Source organism: Pteropus medius, unplaced genomic scaffold (assembly GCF_902729225.1).
Source record: "Pteropus medius unplaced genomic scaffold, Ma_sr-lr_union100, whole genome shotgun sequence".
In the NCBI taxonomy this organism is placed as follows: domain Eukaryota; kingdom Metazoa; phylum Chordata; class Mammalia; order Chiroptera; family Pteropodidae; genus Pteropus; species Pteropus medius.
Genome location: NW_024344378.1, coordinates 39,466,893 through 39,489,625, shown reverse-complemented (window position 1 = coordinate 39,489,625; position 22,733 = coordinate 39,466,893). Strand labels below are relative to the sequence as shown.

Below are 22,733 nucleotides of genomic sequence, written 5' to 3'. Positions count from 1 at the left end.
AACAGTTTTGACTTTGACAAAATTAACAATCACTGGACACATTTAAAAATCCCAAACTTTTAATATCTTCCAAGTGATCTTTTTTCTGTTGTTACTAGAACAATAAGTTTGTTTTTTCCTTTCCACTTTTCCTTCATATCTGACATATCAGGATTAAATGGAGAGTGCACTTATATTGCTGATTCTTTTTAGTTGCAATATTAATGCCACAGAGCTGTAGAAAATAAGATTTAATCTCTTCAGTTTATAAGTTATTACCTTTATTATTTCTGTCTTTTTAAATAATGTGGAATATTATGACCTATGTTAAGGTTAGAGTACCCTGAAATTTAGAAGGAAAATGTATAATAGCCTCATTGAAATTTGACTGCTCACTTAGTTGTGCAAAAGGAAATGAAAGAGTTTGGAAATATGTTGAATTTGATCACAGGAAAAAAAGTGGGAAGGATGTCTAAATCCACTACTTTTTGTACCCTATAATATTAGGCTTTTTTCTTCTCTATTTCAAAGTCTTCCAGACTCTATAGGCTGTTTTTCACTCTGGTGGAAAAGAGGTTTCTGAGAAGCTTGTAGAAGTTATGTGGGAACATGGGGAAGAACTGAGATGATGTCAGGGAAGCTATAAACCTTTGAGTGCTTTTGTGATTTGCTATGCTCTATGGAAGGCTCTGTATAAGGTCAGGCTTGAGAAACTTGCCTGTTAAGAATGCGGCCATTTACATTTAGAGTGCTCCCTCCTCCTTTTAGTCTCTTGGGCAGATTTATTTGTATTTAAAATTGATTTTTTCTTGTGTTTCTCAGTTTATAAAATGCTTATTAATATTTTGTCCCCAGAATTATACCACTCCCTTATAATAACCTGAAGTATAAATATAACGATGATAATAATAGAAAAATTGTGTAGCAAAGGAAGGAATTTCCTGGTGATTTGAAGGAAGTTGGAATTCCTACATTGTAAAGAAAGTGGTCTCTGTTACATCTTTTAATCATTGGTATATAAAATGTTTGATGTTATCCAAACTGTCCTGTTTCTTGACTCCTGTTATCTCTTGAACTCGCTCTACCAGGTTTTTGCTCCCATTACTCTAGAGAAACTGTTGTGATCAAGTTTATAAATGACCTGTTCCTTTTAAAATCAAATGCCATTTCTTAGTCCTTACCTTACTTGACATCAGCAGCATTTAATATGGTTAATCATCCTCTCTTCTTTCAAATATTTTGTTCACTTTGCTTGTAGGATATTGTGCTCACGTGATTTTTCCTTCTACCTCTCTCACCTTTCCTTTAAGTCTCCTTTATTGATTTTCCTCATTTCTATAACCCGTTAAGGGCTCAACCCATTAAGGCTTGGACCTCTTTTATATCAACACTCTTGTCCTTGGTCATCAAAATGTATTCCTCTCCCCTTAGGTACCATCTATGTGCTAGTGATTCTCACATTGATATCCTAGTTTGGACCTTTCCCCTAAACCCCAGGCTCATAATGAAACAGCTATTCATTGTTTACATTTGGATGTGTAATGGGGATCTCAGACTTAAAACTGACCCCTTGATGCTACCCCCCTAAACTTGCTTGGCTCTGAGTTTTCACTATCCAGTCAATAGCAGCTCCATGTTCCCAGCTCAGGTCCCTTGAAGTCATCTTTGACTGCTTAAAATTCTGTAAATAAACAATTTATAAATTATAAATTGTGTACCATTCTGTGTAGCATGATGAAATTTCATGCCGTCCTCTGTTTTGCGCAGAACACGAATCGTCCTTTGTTCAGCATATCGATGCCGTATCACCACCTGCCCACCTGTGTATACTACCCACCCATTAGGCATTTAGCAGCTATCTCAGTCATCAGATTGTCTATCTCAGTTACCGCAGTGCTTTTGTTCAAGTAACTCTTATTTTACTTAATAATGGCCCCAAAGTGTAAGAGTAGTGATACTGGCAATTCATATATGCCAGAGAAGCTGTAAAGTGCTTCTTTGTGCCAAAAGATCAGTAGCCTAACGTTATGTCACAATGCCTATTCCATTCTCCTCACTTCATCTCATCAAGTAGGCATTTAGTTTATCATCTCATAACATCACTTAAAGAAGGGTGAATAGGGTACGAAATAAGGCATTTTGAGAAAAGTTATTCACATAATTTTTATTATGGTATATTGGTACAATTATTTTACTAGTTATTGATCTCTTACTGTACACAATTTATAAATAACTTTATTTTTGGTATCTACATATAGAAAAAATATATGTATATAGTTCAGTACTATTCAAGCATCTTACTCAGGAGTCTTGGACATATCTCCCATGGATAAAGGAGGACTACTGTATTTGATATTAGCCATTCTAATAGGTATGATGTAGTATCTTCTTGTGGTTTTAATTGGCATTTCCCTAATAATTAGTGATGTTGAGCATTTTTTATGCTCATTTGATAATTGCCTATTTATATATGTTTTGGAGAAATGTCTATTTAAGTCCTTTGCCCATTTTAAATCATGTTTTTTGGTTAAGTTTTAGGAATTTGCTATATTCTAGATTTTAATATTTTATAAGTGATCTGCATACATTTTCTTCTATTTCTTGAGTTGCCTTTTTACTCTGTTGATAGTATCTTTTCATGAACAAAATTTTAAAATTTTTATGCAGTACAGTTTGTCTATTTTTTTTTTTGATTACCTGTGCCTTTAGTGTCATATCCAAGAAACCATTGCCAAATCCAGTGTTGTGATGTGATACTTTTCTTATATGTCTTCTAAGAGTTTCATTGTTTTACATCTGACATTTAAGGGTTTTGATCCATTTTGAGTTAGTACTTGTATATGGGTGTTAAGGGTCAATTTCATTCTTTTGCATGTGAATACCCTGTTACCCAGCACCATTTGTAAAAAAGACTGCCTCTTTAAGAAATGTTCTTGACATGATTGTCAAAAAATTATTTTACCATATATGTGAGGCTTTATTTCTGAACTCTCTATTCTAACCTATTTGTCTATATGTTTGACTTTATGCCAGCACCACACTGTATTGATAATTGTAGCTCTGTAGTAAGTTTTGCAATCAAGAAGTAGGAGTCCTTCAACTTTTTGTCCCTCTCCTCAAGATTGTTTTTGCTATTGGGGATCCCTTGAGATTCCATATGAATTTAGGATTATTTTTCTATTTCTGGAAAACATCATCATTGGGATTTTGATAGGAATTGCATTAAATTTGTAGATCACTTTGAGGAGTATTGATATCTTAATAAGTCTTTCAGCCATGAACATGGTATGTGTATCCACTTATTTCTTTTTTTCAGCAATATTTTGTAGTTTTCATTGTGTATCTTTTACCTCTTTGGTTAATTCCTAAGAATCGTATTATTTTTGATGCTATTGTAAATGGAATTATTTCTGTATTTTCTCCTTTGCTGAATTTATTTATTAGTGTGTGTGTGTGTGTAAAATCTTCAGGGTTTTCTACATACAAGATTATATCAGCTGCAAACAGATAATTTTACTCCCCGCCCCCCAATCTGGATGCCTTTTATTTATTTTTCTTCTGTAATTACTCTGGCTAGATTTCCAGGGCTATGTTGAATAGAAGTGGTAAAAGTGGGCATCTGTGCCTGTTTCTGATCTTAGAGGAAAAGCTTTCAGTCTTTCACCATTGAGTATATTAACTGTGAGTTTTTTTATATATGGCTTTTATTATGTTGAGGTGGTTTGCTTCTATTCCTAGTTTATTGAGTGTTTTTTTAGTTATTAAAGGTGTTGAATTTTGCCAAGTACTCTTTCTGCATCAGTTAAGGTGATCATGTGGTTTTTTCCCTTTTATTCTGTTAACGTGGATATATTACATTAATCAGTTTTCGTATGTTGAACTGTCCTTCCATTCTCAAGAATAAATTTCACTTGATGTATGGTCCTTTGGTATGCTAGTAATTTGTTGAGGACTTTTGCAACAGTGTTTTTAAGGGATATTGGTCTGTAGGTTTTTTGTTATTGTTTGTTTTTCTTGTTTCTTTGTCTGGCTTGGCATCTGGATACTGCTGACTCAGTAAAAGTTTGAGAAGAATTGGTATTAGTTCTTTAAATATTTGGTAGAATTCACCAGTGAAGCCATCATGTCCAGGGCTTTTCTTTGTTGAGAGTTTTTGATTATTGATTTAATCTCCTCGTAGGTATATTCAGATTTTTTATATTTCTTGATTTAGGCCTGGTAAGTTTGTGTTCCTGTGAATTTGTCCATTTTATCTGATTTATCCAATTCGTTGGAGTATAATTGTTCATAGTACTCTCATCATCCTTTTTATTTCTGTAGAATCAGTAATAGTATCCCACTTTTATTTCTGATTTTAGTAATTTGAATCTTCTTTTTTTTTTCTTGGTCCATCTAGCTAAAGGTTTGTTAATTTTGTTGACCTTTTGAAGATCCACTTTCCAGGTTCACTGATTTTTATCTGTTGTTTTTATATTCTCTTTTCTCTCTGCTCTGATCTTTATGATTTGATTCCTACCGAAAGTTTTGAGTTTAGTTTGTTCTTTTTCTACTTCCTTTAAAGTTAGGTTGTTGATTCGAGATTTCTTTGTGTTTTAATGTAAACTATGATAGCTACAAAAGTATATTTTTTTAATTTCCACAATTTTGTGAATTTTTGAGATTTCCTTCTTATTGATTTCTAACTTCAACCCCTTGTTGCCGTTGTAGATACTTTGCGTGATATCTATCTTTTAAAATCTATTAAGACTTTTTGAGACCTAATATATAATACAGCCTAGAAAATATCCCATGTACACTTGAGAAGAATGTATAAACTGTTGTTGGGAAGACTGTTCTGTATTTATCTGTTAGATCTAATTGGTTTATTGTGTTTTTTAAGTCCTCTATTTCCTTACTTATCTTCTCTTTGTTTTATCCATTATTGCGAGTGTGGTATTGAAGAACCCCAACAATTGTAGAACTACCTATTTCTCTCCAGTTCTGTCAGTTTTTGATTCATGTGTTTTTATCATCTGTCATTAGGTGTATAAATGTTCATAACTGTTATGTTTTTATTGGAGCTTTTATTAATATATACTGTTTTTTGACTCTTGTGACTTTTTTGTTTGTTTGTTTAAAGTCTATTTTGTCTAATAGAAGTATAGCCATCCTTGGCTCCCCTACAGTTACTATTTACATGGAATGTCTTTTCCTAACCTTTCACTTTAAATCTTTGTGTCTTTGGATCTAAAGTGAGCCTCTTGTAGACAGCATATAGTTATATTATGTGATTTTTCTCCATTCTGCCATTCTGTGTCTTTTGATTGGGGAGAGTAATCCATTTATATTTAAATAATTACTGATATGGAATAATTTGTTATTTGCTTTGTATATGTCTTATACTTTTTATTTTGTCCATCTTTTCCTGTATTACTGTCATCTTTTATGCTTATTTGGTATTTTGTAGTGAAATGATTAAAGTAATTTCTCATTTCCTTTTGTGTATATTCTATAGCTATTTTTTGTGTGTGTGATTGTCAAGGGGATTACATTAAACATCCTAAAGTTATAACACTTTAATTTGAATTTATACCACCACGATTTCTATAACATACAGAATCTCTGCTGCTTTTCAGTTCCTTTCCTGCCCCTTTTGGTTGTTGATGCCCCCAAAATTACATCTTTATACAATGTGTACCCCAAAACATAAACTAATAATTCTTTTAAATGCATTATTAGTCTTTTAGATAATGTAGGAAACTGAATATGGAATTATGAACCAGTGTTACAATAATAGCTTTTAGACTAATCGTTTTAAAAAATCTATCAGTCCTTAAATGTGGAAAACAAAAATGGAGTAATAGACATTGATATAGTAACTCTACCTTTTATAATTACCCATGGATTTACATTTATCAAGATGTTTATTTCTTTTCAGCTTCGAATTACTGTCTAGTGTCCTTTCATTTTACATTTTAGTACTCCCTTGAGCATTTATTGCAGGGCATGTCTAGTGGTAACGAACTTCCTCAGCTTTTTTCTGGGAATGTCTTAATTTTTCCCTTGCTTTTAGCGAGCATTGAGATGATTATACTTGATCCACCAGCGAGGAGCTTTTGGAATCCATTGATAATTCGGAGGATCCATAGCATCTGATGGAGCGATTGGAGCCCGCCAGCCGAGGGTCTCGGAGTCTTAATTCACTGAGCCATTGTTTTAATGATCTTCCTCATTCTCCTTCTTCCTTCCCTTCCTTCCTCTCCTTCTCCCCACTCCTTCTGGGACTCCCACAATATGTATATTAGTCTCTCCGTTTGTATCCCACAGCTAGCTCCCTTAGGTGCTCTGTTCACTTCAGTCTTTTGCTGTTCTTTGGACTAATAATTTACATTGTTCTATCTTCAGGTTCACTGATTTTCCTTCTACTTATTTATTTCTGCCTTTTAATCATTCTGGTTTGTTTTTTATTTGAGTATTGTACTTTTCAGTTCCAGAATTTTTTCGTTTTAGGGTTTATCTCTCTTCATTAATACTTAAAATTTGTTCGTAAGTCTTTTTTGTTTGTTTTGTTATTTGAGCATTTTAAAAAGGTCGTTTTAAAGTCTTTTTCTTGCTTATCAGAGGGATCATTTGTAAGTTATATAAATGTCTAACTGTTATACTGTATACTTAAAACTAATATAATATTGAATGTCAACTGTAACTGAAAAAAAAATTAAAAGTAAAGTCTTTGTCTTGTATATCTGCCATCAGGTATTTTTTAGGGGGACAATTTCTGTTGATTTGTGTGTTTTTTTCCTTCAAACAGGCCATACTTTCTGTTTTTGTGTGTGTGTGTGTATGTTTTTCTTGGAAACCGACATTTCAATCAATACTTTCCAGATTCTCTCCCATCCCCAGTGTTTGCTGTTTTATGTTGTTGTTTTTATTATTTTTGTGTTTTCTGTGTTAGAGATCAGCCAGAAGTGTAAACTTAAGGTTTTCTAACAGTTTTATCTGAGTCTGCGCCTTTCTCTGTGCACGAGCAGTTACTTTCTAATTTTCTCTTATAAGTAGATGTTTTTGAATTTCCTAGTCTTTAATGTCTAGCTCCCAAAAAAGAAAAGCAGAAAAATGAAGGGGTGGTGGGAAGGACTTTGGCCCTTCAAATACCCAGGTAGTCACTTCAGCCAGATCTTTCTCTTTCAGTAGGTTTTTCTTCTCTGGTATTGTGTCCTGTGACTTTTATAGCATGGCCTCCCTGGACGCTTAGCTTTATCTCCTCAGTTTATTCCTGTCCTCTATGTGGTTTTCTCCTACTTTGCATGATGGTGTATAAATTTTCTTTAGTCAGTAAGCCGTTATAATCAGAAAGTTTACCTATTTTGTGTCCCATTTCTCAGAATTCTATATCTTTTATTGTTTATGTTCATTGTCTTGAAAATTATTGTTTTAACTATATTTTTTCTGGATTTTTATTAGTCTCAGGCAGGATGATATATGTGACACTGTTAATTCATCTTGGCCAGAAGCAAAAATCAGCTCATTACATTTTTAGATTTTTGTCATTAAAATTAAGATTTTTTATTAAATTTACATAGTAAGTACCCAATAGATATTAGCCATGAAGTTGCAAAATAGTGGGTTATAGAAATGTTTTGTTTTGTTAAATATCAATTTTGAATTAGTAGTTATACCTTCTGTTAAAGTCAGACCATCACTTCTGCTTTTCAGCTTCCATGTACCTAACTTCCATGAAGTTCTCTATTAAGGTCCTTATGTAGAAAAGTAAATTATTTTTATTGTATTTGTAACCTGTAGTTGGTTGATAAAAAGGAGTCTGGTGAATTAATGAAAGTATCGTCTTTTCTTAGTCAAATTTCATGGTGTGAGAAATGCATGTAGTTAGCCTTAAGATTTTCATGAAAGTTAGCTTAAGAGATGTTTTATAGCATTTTAAGAAGACCTTTTTTCCCCCCTAGATCTTCAGAGCCTGAGTATTTCTCTTTTGGTATTTAGTTTTTTAAAGTTCTGAAAGCTGTAGCTAGCTTCAAGCCAAACTCGCATCTGATCTTTTAAAGTTTTTGTACCTTTTATCTCATAATTTGTTTCCCTTCATTGCCAATTCTTTTTTTTTTTCTTTTTAAGTTTATTGGGGTAACATTGGTTAATACAATTATATAATTTTCAGGTGTACATTATCATTTGACATCTGTATATTCTGTTGTGTGTTTACCACCCAAAGCCCAGTTTCTTTCAGCTACCATATATTTGGTCCCCTTTACCCACTTCTCCCTCCCCCCCGACCCCCCTATAATTGACCCCTTACCCTGTCTACCTCCTCCTCCCCTCCCACCCCACTAGTAACCACTACTCTATAATCCTCTGGTAACCACTAGTCGTCTGTAGTTCATGTCCATGAGTCTGTTTGTTTGTCCCGCTCATTTGTTGCTTTTAGGTTTATATTCCACATAAAAGTGATAATGTGATTGTCAACTTTTTCTATTTGGCTTAATGCCAATTTTTATCCTAGGTTTTGGGGATGTGTAGATGTCTCCTATTTTCGGAGAGTTTAGAGGCAATCTTAGAGATTGAGTTTGCTTCATTTAGTCAGAGTTTCAGATAAAAGTGGTTAAAATAGGTACTTAGTTTTCAGTTTTTCTTGTCAGAAAAACAAGCCTAGAAGTAGACACTTAAGGATAATAGGATTATTCCCTTGATCTTTCCTTCACAGTCAGTACAACACAGCTGATCCTTTTGCCTCCCTCAGTTCAGCTCTAAAACAGGAAGGAAAGGAAAGCAGAAAAGGGCAGAAAGGCTCATATCATTTGAGTTTGCCCTAAGGATCTTTCTAAGAAACATCATCTCAGGTCGCTTCAAATCCTACACACCTGCATCTTATTTTCCAGAACTGTTTCACATTGCTATCTGCCAAAAGGCTGGGAAATTTAGGATAGGTTATTATTGGCTCTAACAAAATCAGTATTATTTTGGTAAGCAAGCAAGTTTAGATTGATATTGGATATACAACTTGAAGTTCATGCCTCAGAAACCACCATATTTCAGGATCCTCTTACAACCATAGGTTGTACCTTCTTATTTTTCATAATGGTGCCACTTCTGAAACCATAAACTATAATATGTCATTCTTAGGTATTTCAGTTCATTAATCTTACCCCTGTTCCTGCTTTTTTAATTCTCTTCTTCAATAATTAATTTGGTCTTTTTGAATGAGATGTATATTTGTAAATCAATATATAATTTACCTGACCATAATCTTTTGTGATTCATGTTCTGTCATTTTTTTCTTTCACAAGCCAATATATATACTCGATTTTAAAGTATATAATTTCTGAATTTGTTTGCTTTTCCTCACTATGCACATTGGTTTTGTTATCATTTGACTAATAGAGGCTTTATGCCCTTATCATATTTTCAAAGTCAGGGTAGAACCACTCTTTAAAAGAAATAATAGTTTTATTGAGATACCATACACATAAAATTCACTCTTTTACCGTGCACAATTCAGGTGTTCTTAATGTATCACAGAGTTGTGTAATCATGAGCATGATCTAATTTTAGAACACTTTAATCGGCCTGCCAAAGAAACCTCATACCTGTTAGCAGCTGCTTCCCATTCTCTCCTATCTCTTCCTCATCCCGAGCCCCTGGCAACCACTTATCTACTTTCTGTCTGTATGAATCTGTCTATTCTGAACATTTCATATACACAAAACCATATAATGTGGCCTTTGTATCTGTTTTCTTTCATTTAGAATAATGTTCTCAAGATTTACTCATGTCGTAGCATGTTATTAGTACACATATTTTTAACCAGATTATGGTTCGCAAATACTTTCTCCTATTTTGTTACCTTTTCACTTTGTTGATCGTATCCTTTGAAATATAAAAGTTTTTAGTTTTGATGAAGTCCAGTTTATTTTTTCTTAGGTTGGGCTTTTTGGTGTCACATATAACAAACCATTGACTAATCTGAGGTCATAAAGATTTTCTCCTTTTTCTTCTAAGAATTTTTATAGTTTTTTATGTCTTTCATTTAGATCTCTGACTTATTCATTTAAGTTAATTTTTGTATATGGTGTGAGGTAAAAATCTGACTGCATTTTTTTTTTGTATAGGGAAATCCATTTGTCCCAGCTCTGTTTTGTTGAAGACTATTTTGCGCATTGAATTGTCTTGGGACCACAACTTATTTCTTTTAAAACCAACTTCGGAAGTAGTTGTATATCAAGAAACATGATTTGTATTCTTAGTATTGAATCTGGATATTTAGGAGTGGGATGAGGTTTTTTAGTCCTGAGGTAGGATGTTGTTTATTTGTTTATTTTTAACGATTAGCAAGTAACTCTCAATAGGAGCTCTAAATATGTTTGTTGAATGTATGCATGGCCTCACTGAGAGGAAATTGAGAATGAGTGAATTTGAATCCCGTTGAAACAGTCACTGGAAATCCTAGAGTCATAGATGATATTTTTAATTTAGTAATAAAATGCTATAATAATAAAGAAAGAGTCACCGTGATCAAGAAAGATATTCTCTTTTGTGGTTTTTTCCTTGTAATTGTGTTGTGTAATCATACTAATTTGTGATTCCAGGGTGCCACTTTCTCAACTGGTGGACACTCTAGAACAAGACCCTAGCTCACAACGATTTCCTGGCATGCAGCTTTAAATTTTGTCTCGGAACAGAAAGCCTCTGTGTCGATTATTAATATGGCTCACCAAATATTTTTTGTTCTCATTGTTCTAGGCACATAACAACATTGTATGCCCTTGTCTTCTTGTGTTACTTGGGGCTGTGTGACATTCTGGCAGTGAATGAGTTGTGAGAAAAATTGATGTATGAAAGAAAACAAGTATATTTTTTCCTATCCTTGGGTCATAACTGGTAACATGTTGAGATGATGCATGAAAGAAACCAAGTGTATTTTTTCTAATCCTTGGGTCATGACTGGTAACATTTTGAGATGATGCTTGTTCTAGAGCCCCTAAATAAGAAAGATGAACAGCATCCTCCAGGGAATGAACAAGAAGTAAATTTTATTTCAAGCTACAGAGGTTTTGCAGTTGTTTATTACAGCTTCATAACCTAGCCTATCCTGACTAATAAAGATTCTTTCTTCCTCTTAGATTCTGAAGTTCAAATATGGAGAATATAATAATTACTGTTTTCGAAGTACTTAGATAAGAGCCAAAGATAAAGGAAAGTTTTAAGATGTATGGTAGTCAACAATGCACGTTTTTGAGTTTTAGCTTCTTGCCCTCCGTTTCCTTTTCTCTTCTCTTGATTGCTTTTAATTTCCTTTCATGTTTTGTTTCCAGAGTAACTGAGATAATCATGACCAGTTGTAACTTTAAGTAGAGAATTGTTTCATTTCAACAGGAGTCTCTACTTAACAGCCATTGAAAGTTTCTGGTCTATTCCAAAACCTTGCCTTTGTAGAGGAAAAATTTAGTTCTTACTTCATTAGGAATTTTAAAGACTAGAACTTTAAAAATATTCAGTTGATTTCTTTGACATGTGATACATTGTTCTTTTTGATGACCAGAGAATACTTTGTAATAAATTAGTCTTTTGCAATCTATATGAAATTATTTGTGTCATTTATTTAGTTGAACATTTTATCAATAGTAATGCAGATTAGGAAATAAAATTTTTGTTGCTCTACTAGAATTTTGTAATTATTGAAATCATAGTTACAGAGGAATATTTTTAGTAGGTAAAAAATATACATTTGCATATGGAGATTGCCCCCAATAAGTGATAGTTTCTTTATTATGAAAAAAATGTTTTAATGTTTTCAAGGTGACTTTTTATCATTTTTTCCTCCCGAGTATGAGTTCCTTTAAAAATCTGTTTGTTAAGCAGTTGGCAAGCTCTCTTAATATGTTTTAAAAACTTATCAATGAGAAATACTATTTCATATGTGGCTGGTGTTACTCATATACATAGTAAACTGTATTATTAAGCATGTTGCTTATTTTTAACCTTGATGTTTTAAAGTTATTTTTAAATCTCTGTACTTTCAGAAGACGAATAGAAACAAAGGGCATATTAAAATACCTCAGATTTGTAGTTATGTATTGGATAATAAAGCATAACTTTTTTAAGACTGTGCCAGTTCAGAATTGGGGATAAAGCCATACATTGTTAATTTCTAATGTTTTTATTTTTTGGAAAAAATTTTTTCTTAAATTCTCAGAATAAGGCTTTAAAACTAGTGGGAAAAAGAAAAAAAACATTAACATTATATAACCTTTTAATTTTTTTTCTTGTGAATTGAGATTTTATTTTTAAGTTTAGTAATCTGTAGCTAATATTTGTGTATTGGGAATGATTTCATTGTCTTTTTGTGCCTAATGTGTAGTATTATATTCTTATGTTTAAGAAGCTCTTAAATGCATTTCGTGTTACATCCTTATACTCTTACTGAAAAATAAAGAAAAACAGAAAAACAGTGTAGAAAAATATTGCCTTACAAGAATGTCTTAAAATTTATAAACTTATGAGTTTTATTTCACCCCATTCGGACTTATGTCATAAAGCTTGACATTCAGCAGGGCTGTGTCCTTGGCCTTTGGATATCTATCCAATTTAAAAACACTCATAAAGCATAAATTTCATTTGAGGGGCATGTATTTGCAGAGTACATATATAACAAACCATTGTTTTTTCTTAAGAAACCCTAATAACTTTGCTATTGTGATTTTTCAGCTCTGAAATGATAGCTCTAGATAATTCAAGATAATAGTTTTTATGTAACTGTAAAGGAAAAACTCAAATTTTTCCTTCCTGTGTAGAGAAAAAGCCAGTTCTTACTGTGTTTATTTCCTGTGCATCTCCTTTACTTTATGACACTTTTGGTCACCAAATGTGTGGAAATTTTTCCTTCTACGTGAAGAAATTCTCTGACACCAGCTGAATGTTCTACAATTTAACTCAATTATAACACTGTCTACCTGGAGTTAGTCCCATAAGAGTACTCTCTACTATACTTCAAATGCCAGTCACAAGTAGTTTGTCCCCAGGTCATTCACAACTTCTCTTCACCCCCTCCCCTCCTTCAGTTCAATTAATTTGCTAGAGCAGTTCACAGAACTCAGGGAAACATTCACTTACATTTACCAGTTTATTAAAGGATATGATATAGGATACAGGTGAACAGTCTGATGAAAAGATGTATAAGGCGAGGTCTGGGAAGGTCCTGAGCGCAGGAGCTTCTGACCCCATGGAATTGAGGTGCATCACCCTCTGGTGTGGATGTGTTTGCCAGCCTGGAAGCTCTTTGAACCCTGTACTAGGGGGATGTAGGTTTCTTCACATAGGCACGATCAATTATTAACTCCATTTCTAGCCCCTCTCCCTTATTTGGAAATGAGGGGTGGGGCTGAAAATTCCAAGCTTCTAATCATGGCTTGCTCTTTCTGTTCCCTAGCCGCCATCCAGGATCCTCCAGCATCCCACTCAGAGTCAGCTCAATAGAACAAAAAAATGCTCCTAGTGCTCTTATCATTTAGAAACTTACAGGGTATTAGGAGCTTTGTGTCAGGGACAGGATCAAAGATAAATACTAGAGCAGGAGATGCTCCTCATGTTTTTATCATTTACAGAATTTCAAGGGTTTCAGAGCCCTGTGCCAGGAACCAGGGGCAGAGACCAATGTATATTTTCTATTATCTCAGTAACTTAGAGATATTTGAGTAAACCACTTTAAAATGACATTGTTTTCATATAAAAGTTGTTTTATATGAAGAAATGTTATTCATTTCAAAAATGTACATGATCATATATCTGATAATGGTTTAGTATCCAGAATATATAAAGAATTCCTGAAGCTCACTCATAGAAGACAAACAGCCCAATTTAAAAGTATACAAAAGCCTTGACTAGACATTTCTCCAAAGAATGTATAGTAATAGTCAATAAGCACATGAAAAAAGTCTCAATATCTTTAGCCACTAGGGAGATATAAATCAAAACCATCGTTATATTAGTATGGGCAATTAGCAAGTGTTCATTCTTTTTAAATACTAAAATTTGTTGTAAATTTGTTGCACTGCCACTTCACACTCATTAGAATGTCTAACTTTTTAAACAACAGAAAACAACAGGTACAAGAAAAGAAAATAACAAGTGTTGGCAAAGATGTGGAAAAATGGGAACCATCATACATTGTTGGGGGGAATGTAAAATGGTGTAGCCACTGTGGCAAACTGGTAGTTCCTCAAAAAGCTAAACAATAGAATTACCTTATGACTCAGCAGTTCCACTCCTAGGGTATATAACCCAAATAATTGAATGCTCAGACTTAAACAGATACTGATATGCCAGTCTTCATTACAGCATTATTCACAATAGCTGTAAGGCAGAAACAACCTAAATGTCAAAAAAAAAGATGGATGAATAAATAAAATGTGGTATATACATGTAATGAAATATTTATTCAGCCATGAGAGTAATGACATTCTCATACATGCTATATAGCATGGATGAACCTTAAAATACTATGCTAAGTGAAATAAGCCAGACAATTATATGACATATTTAGAATAGGCAAATTTATAGAAACAAAAAGTGCATTAGAAGTTGCTAGGTCCTGAGAGGAGAGGAGAATGGAAGTTATTGCTTAATTAATAAAGAGTTATGGTTTGTTATGATGAAGTTTTGAAAACAGATAGTAATGATGGTTGCACACCAGTGTGAAAGTAACTACTGGCACTGGATTGTACACTTTGAAATGGCTAAAATGATAAAATTTGTCTTGTACATATCTTATTAGTAAAAAAATGAACATGAATACCTTTTCATTAAACTGCCCCCACTTTTGTATGAAATATCAAAATTTTATATTCTCCCTTTGACTATTATCTATGACCATGACTTCAGTTACATTCCCAGATTCCACCTATTTCTTTTAATGGTAATCACATTTAGGAGGCATATCATTGTCTTAACTACTCACTCTGTGGTTTGGGAGTCGGGTACAACATTTAATCTTATTTGATTAGGTCACCTGGAAAAAAATGCATGGACTTTAGAATTGAAAAGATCTTCCAGATAGAGGAACTGTTGCAAGAATAGTGTGAGAAGGGTAAAATAAATCTATCAGTCGTTATATTAGTATGGGCAATTAGCAAGTGTTCATTCTTTTTAAATACTAAAATTTGTTGTAAAACATTTTTATAAAAGAGCTTCTTCCTCCTCTGTGATCTCCAAAATTTCATTGCATTTTTTATTTTGACACTTGTCACCTATTTTTAGAATTTTTTAAAATGTGGAACATAATTATATTGATCTGTGAAGGTTGCCATAACAAAACACCATAGACAGACTGATGGTATAAACAACAGGAATATATTTTCTCATGGTTCCAGAGGCTAGAAGTCCATGAACAAGATGCCATTAGGGTTGGTTTCTAGTATAGGCTTTCTTCTTAGATTGCAGATGTATGCCTTCTCGCTGGTCCTCATATGACCTTTGCTTTGTGCTTGCAGTTGGTGGGTGGGTGTCTACCTTTTTTCCCCGTTGGTCTCACCAGAGGTTTATCAGTTTCACTAATCTTTTAAAAAATGTGTTTTAGTTTTGTCAGTCTTCTTTATGACATGTTTGTACTTTATTAATTTCTACTCTCATCTTTATTTTCCTTCTACTTTCATAGAATTTGTCTATTTTGCAGGTTCTGTTTCTAATTTCTTGAGGTAGATTCTTAGCTCATTATGTCCTAGCCTTTTATTTTTTAATATATGCATTTAAACCTTTAAATTTTCCTCTTAGTAGTTCTTTAGCTGTATTCTGCAAATTTTGATATGTTGTACATTTATTGGCATTTGGTTTTACAGGAATTCTTGTAAATAATTTTTGTTTGTTGATTCCACTCATTTTTCTTAATGTTAACTTATCTTATGCGCTTGGTTATCTTTGCATGCTGGGCTCTTTATTTGAAAAATTAGTTGTAGAATAACTTAAAAGCCTAGAATAGTATTCTTTTTTCGTAGAGGATTTGTATTTGATTCATCCAGATGTCTGGTGACAGGAGTAGTACGGTTAACTATAATTCTAAGTGTGATTTGAGATTTTTCTGAGCCACCTTGGTTACTCAGAGCTGGGCTTCAGGCCATAAAATAGGTGATTTAATTCTGAGTCACACTTGCTTCTAGAACAGGAGTCCCCAGGCCCTGGATCGCTGCCTGATATCTGTAAGTAGCCTGTTAGGAACTGGGCCGCTCAGCAAGAGGTGAGTGGTGGGTGAGCCAACAAAGCTTCATTTGTATTTGCAGCTACTCCCCAGCGCTAGCATCACTGCCTCAGCTCCACCTCAGATCCTCAGGCATTAGATTCTCATACGAGCACCGATCCCTGGTGCCAAAAAGTTGGGGACCACTCTTCTAGGATATAGCCTTTCAGAGTCTTAACCAATTAGTGGGGTTTGCAGTCCTTACTTTTGTTGGGCCCCAGATTTGAACTTTCTTAGAATTAGCCTGGGGAGACCATCAAGTAAGAATATTGATTGACCTTTCAACATCAAGGGCAAAATAGCTGATAGTGTTTGTTTATCTCAAGCTTTCTAAAAAAAATCTCTTCAGGTTCTTGGCTCAATAATTCCTTTCTTGTTAGCCCTTAGCTTTAAAAAAATCAAACTTAAAATATACTGTATCTAGATTTTTAATTGTCACAGGGATGGTGATGGTGATATGAATTATACAGGAACTAGAAACTCCTGTATGGTATTTTGATTACAAGTGTTCCTTGACTGTCATTGTAAATTTAAAATGCCAGAAGTCGAAAATGCCTACTGAACATAATAGCTTAGCTTACCTTAAACATGCTCAAAACACTTACATTCGCCTATTGGGCAAAATCATCTAACACAATGACTACACTGTTGGTGGTTTACCCTCGTGATCACGTGGCCGGAAGGGAGCTGCTACATTCTGTCGCTGCCAAGCATGAAAGAGTATGGAACTGCATATCACTAAGCCCAGGAAAAGATCAAAACTCAAAGTAATTTGCTTTTTTTTTATTTTTTTAATCCCATGTATGAGTGAATCATGTGGTTTTTGTCCTTTCCCATGTGACTTATTTCATTTAGCATGATCTCAAAATCTATCCATGTTGTAGCAAATGGCAATATTTCATGTTTTTTATGGCTGAGTCGTACTTCATTCTATATATGTACCATATCTTTATCCAATCATTTGTCAAAGGATACATGAGTACTTCTCTTGTCTTGGCTGTTATAAATAATACTGTAATAACAGAAGGGTACATATATCTTTATGAGTAAGTGTTTTGAAAATTTTCGATACAAAGCCAGAAGAGGGATTGCTGGGTCTTATGGTAGCTCTTTTCTTAATTGAAAGATAAAAACTTGTCTGTATTACACAGGAAAATGGTGGGGTTCTTGCTTGTCAACACCTGGCTTCTTTCAGCTGTTTTGAAAAGTATTGGATTGTTTAGGACCTAACTTTTCTTAACAATAGTCTCATTAGAAGTAAATTCTCAATTCTTCATTGTTTGGAAAGAAATAATTTACATGTATAATATGATGGAAGTTGCTTAGTATATGGCATAATCACAGATAGGATTTTATGATCTATTCATTTCCAAGTAGCTTTAACATATTTTTAAATGACAATTCCTATGTTACAAGAAAATGTTGACATTAAGCTTTTTAAAAAAAAGCTTTGCAGTATGGCCATGCTACCCTGAACAAGCCCGATCTTGTCTGATCTCGGAAGCTAAGCAGAGTTGGGCCTGGTTAGTACTTGAATGGGAGACCACCTAGGAAGACCAGGTGTTGTAGGTGTTAAAAACAAAACAAAACAAAAAAACTGATTGTAAACTTGACAAGGTCCTTGCAGTTTGTAAAGTCAATCAAGGGTTGCCTTGCCTAAAGAATGAATGAATGAATGAATAGTTAAAAAAAAAAGCTTTGCATAGTTACTTGATTACTTAAATTTTGCTCACTAATTTCTTGAAGATCTTGTAGCAAATTGATTTAGTGTAAGATTTAAAATTGTTCATAATTGGTAGGCTTATGTAAAATGGCACACTTTTATATTATCACTTGATTGCTACAATATTTATCAAAAATTTGGCAGAAGTTCCAGTATTTAGCACATAGGGGTGGCACTTGGAAAGGAAACGTACCATACCTAAAAAGTTAACTTTTAAATTTAGCTTTACTATTTTTCTCTTAAAAAATAGAAGACCCAATAAAATAGTACCTCATCTACATATGTACATTGAATGAAAAGGCTTCGTGTAATATTTAACTATAATCCTTTTGTAACCTGTTGTGTTTCATTACTTGTTTAAATAATTTATCAGGTTCCCAGAGTTTTAGAGTATGGAATGTATTCAAGATGATTTGGGTCAAAAAAAATTTTTAGATAGATGACATCAATCTCTATGAACTTAGAAAAATCTGAATGTTCCTATGACAATTTTAGTTGCAAAATGAATCACTCTCACTAAATTAATTCACACATTATAGTTTTCATACTTAAAAAATCATATCTGTACATATTCAAATTATCCTTAAATTTTCATTTGGACATACAGTACTTTTTTGGAATGTGAAATTAAAAAATAGGTTATGTATTTTTACCAAATAGAAGGTAGAGTTTTGTATATATGCCTTCTGAACATAAACATAATTTTAGATTAAAATCCAAATAGGATTTTATAATTGTTTTTTAAAAGTATGAATATTGTGATAAGAAAAGGCGAGACATTGCTACAATTTATTACAAATCTAAGGTTATGTGTCATTACTTGTATAAAATAGTCTTCTTTGTTCAGCTTCTTATAGCGCTAGGAGAATTGTGTAGTTTCATTGATTGGTTCCATGCAGTGGAAATCTGACCTTTAGCAGATGTTTGAGAAATTTCCAGCACAGCATGATCAGCCAACTAGACAGTTTTCCCCTTGTTATTTGACAGGCCTTCAGTGGTTTAGTAACATGCGAAAGAAATTTTAAACTATTTTTCATAATATCAAAAGCTTTCTAAAATATTAAGAACACATTGAAAAATATTGACAAAATGAGGTAGATTTTTTCCCTCAAATCATGGATTATAGTTCAGGTAATTTTAAAATGTTTACTTATTTAAAAAAAATTAAAATCCTGATTGTCAAGTGAATCATATTTTACTTTGTTATTTAAAACATGTCTACGAAATTGTCATTAAGGGTTGAAGTATGTTATTTTTTTTGCCTTGGTCTTATTTTTCCTTCTGCATGTTAAACATTGTAGCTATCTTTTATTGTAATATTCTTATTTAATTTTATATATTTTAGAAATAAAGACTTTTTGATAGAGATTAAATGTGTCACAGAGCAGTTATCCTATCTGGAATGCGTAGCTAAAAGCCAGGATGCTCTACAAATGGTAAAGCCTGTTCTCTGAAGGAAAGTATTTTTTAGAGGATGTGAGAGGTTCAGCTGTGTAGTCATGGGAGTTCAACATGAACACTCTAAGCTCTGTTTTCTTGAGTATACAGGAAGGGAGAGAAAGCGCCTTAATGTTTGAGAATCCAGTGATGAATTGATAGTACCAGCAGTTGTAAGACTGGATCTTTTCCTGCAGGTGCTGCTGTTCCATAAAGCATTGCAGTTGCTTTTACTGTGTCAGATGTGGAATTAAAAAAAAAAAGATTTTAAGGAAAGTTGAAGAAATATAATCTTATATAGTTTCATTTTATTTTTTATAGCAAGTATGTGTGCTATAAGTTTATATATTGAATTAATTCTGCTAAATAATTATGATTTGTAGTTAGCGTTGGTATTCACTTATATATCACCTTAAGGAAATAAAAAGGTATTTTTTTAAAGTCGTAGATTCAGTATTATGTGTTCCAAGAATGACTATGCTAAACCAAACTTTAAATATCAAACATTTATGCTATAGCTTTTCTTGACTCCACATGAACAAAACTAATGGCAAATCTCAATCGCACTACAGGTGAAAGCCAGATTAATATGTTTGTATATAAAAGCTTAAAGAAAACAATATAGATAATTATTTCTCCAGTAATGTTATCACATTATAGTAACCTCTCAGATAAAAACCACATATAAGGCTTTATTTATTTGTTTATATTTAATCTATTTTCTTTTTATTATGGTGACATTGGTTAATGAAATCCAGTAAGTTTCATGTATACAATTCAATAGGAAGGTATATATACATTGCATTGTGTGTTCACCGCCCATAGATTTCTTTCTGTTACCACATATTTGACCCCTTTCACCGCATCTACCTCCCCTCTCCCTTCTTTCCTTCCAGTAACCACTAGTCTATTATCCATGTCCATGAGTCTCTGTTTGTTTGTCCTGTTTGTTGCTTTTAGGTTTATATCCCACATACAAGTGATATGTGGTTTTCAGCTTTTTCTGTCCGGCTTATTTCGCATAGCATGATTATCTCAAGGTCCATCTATGTTGATGCAAATGGCAGTATTTCATCTCTTATGATTGAGTAATAGTCCCTGTATACATTTACTACAGTTTCTTTATCCACTCATCTATCATAGTACACTTTGATTGCTTCCATGTCCTGGCCACTGTGAATAATGCTGCTATGAACATCGGTGTGCAAATATCTTTTTGAATATATGTTTTCAATACCCGGTAGGGGGATTGCTGGGTCATATGGTAGCTCAATTCTTCATTTTTTGAGGAACCTTCATACTGTTTTCCATAGTGGCTGTACCAATTGGCAGTCCCACCAGCAGTGTATGAGGGTTCCTTTTTCTCCGCATCCTCTCCAGCACTCGTTATTGTCCTGTTGATGATAGCTGTTCTAACAGGTGTGCCGTGGTATTACATTGTGATTTTGATTGGCATTTCCCTAATAGCTAGTGAAGTTGAGCATCTCATCATATGTCTGTTGGCTATTTATATGTCTTCTTGGGAGGAGTATCTGTTCAGGTACTCTGCCCATTTTTTAATTGGATTGTTTGGGTTTTTTTGTTGTTATTAAGGTGTATGAGTTATTTGTGTATTTTGAATATTAGGCCCTTATCGGCGGCATTGCTTGCTAATATATTTCCCCATTCAGATGGTTGTCTCTTTACTTTGTTGGTGGTTTCTTTTGCTGAGCCGAAGCTTTTTAGTTTGATATAGTCCTATTCATTTATTTTTGCTTCTCTTGCTTGCCTTTGAGGTCACATTCATAAAATTCTCTTTAAGTCCAAGGTCCATGAGTTTCGTGCCTACGTTTTTTTCCTGTGTATTTTATTGTTTCAGATCTTATGTTCAGGTCCTTAATCCATTTTGAGTTAATTTTGGTATGTGGTGATAGACAACAGTCTAGTTTCATTCTTTTGCAAGTGGCTTTCCAGTTTTCTCAGCACCATTTATTGAAGAGGCGTTCCTTTCCCCATTGTATGCTTTTGGCTCTTTTGTTGAAAATTATTTGCCCATATAAATATGAGTTTACTTCTGGACTCTTCTGTTCCACTGGACTGTGAGTCTGTTTTCCTGCTGGTACCATACCATTTTGATTACTATCGCTTTGTAGTATAATTTGAAGTCGGTCAAAGTGATGCTTCCAGCCTCATTCTTTTTTCTCAGGATGGCTTTGGCAGTTCAGGGTCTTTTGTACTTCCATACAAATCTGATGATTTTTTTGTTCTGTTTCTTTAAAAAATGCTGATAGGATTTTGATGGGGATTGCATTAAATCTGTATAATGCTTTAGGTAATGCGGTCATTTTAACTATGTTGATTCTTCTAATTCAAGAACATGGAATATCTTTCCATTTCTTTGTATCTTCTTCTATTTCTTTTAATAGGGTCTTGTAGTTTTCTTTATATAGGTCCTTCCCATGTTCCGTTAAATTTATTCCTAGGTATTTTGTGTTTTTTTTGGTGCAATTGCAAAAGGAATTATTTTTTCTGCTTCTTTTTCTGACACGTCATTATTAGAGTATAGGAATGCTATGGCTTTTTGAACATTGATTTTGTATCCAGAGACTTTACTGCATTTGCTTATTGTTTCTAGTAGTGTTCTTGTGGAGTCTTTAGGGTTTTCTGTATAGAGAATCATGTCATCCACAAATAGTGACAGTTTGACTTCTTTGTTTCCTATTTGGATGCCTTTTATATCTTTCTCTTGTCTGATTGCACTCGCTAGGACCTCCAATGTTAAATTGAATACGAGTGGCGATAGTGGATAGCCTTGCCTTGTTCCTGATCTTAGAGGGAAGGTTTTTAGTTTTTCACCATTAAGTATAATGTTGGCTGAGGGTTTGTCATAGATGGCTTTTATTATATTAAGGTATTTTCCTACTATATCGAGTTTGTTATGTTTTTGATCACAAATGGATGCTGTATCTTGTCAGAGTCTTTTTCTGTATCTGTTGATATGATCATATGATTCTTATTTTTTAAATTGTTTATGTGGTGTATCACATTAATTGATTTGCATATGTTGAACCATACCTGTGCCCCTGGGATGAAGCCCACTTGATCATGGTGTATAATCTTTTTAATATGTTGCAGTATTCAGTTCGCTAGTATTTTATTTAGAATTTTTGCATCTGTGTTCATGAGAGATATTGGTCTGTAGTTTTCTTTTTTTGTGTTATCTTTACCAAGTTTGGGTATCAGAGTAATATTGACCTCATAAAACGAGTTGGGAAGTACTGCCTCCTCTTCGATTTATTTGGAAGAATTTGAAGAGAATAGGTATTAAAACTTTTTTGACTGTTTGGAGAATTCACTGACGAAGCCATCTGGTCCTGGACTTTTACTTTTTGGTAGGTTTTT

The 22,733-nt window shown here is 33.5% G+C and overlaps 1 protein-coding gene and 1 pseudogene across 3 annotated transcripts in view; both read left to right on the top strand.

Moving 5' to 3' along the window:
- JMJD1C (jumonji domain containing 1C) overlaps nucleotides 1-22,733 on the top strand; it is a 305,718-nt gene that overhangs the window by 68,967 nt on the left and 214,018 nt on the right. The window lies entirely within an intron of this gene.
- LOC120610086 (uncharacterized) lies at nucleotides 17,646-17,764 on the top strand (annotated as a pseudogene).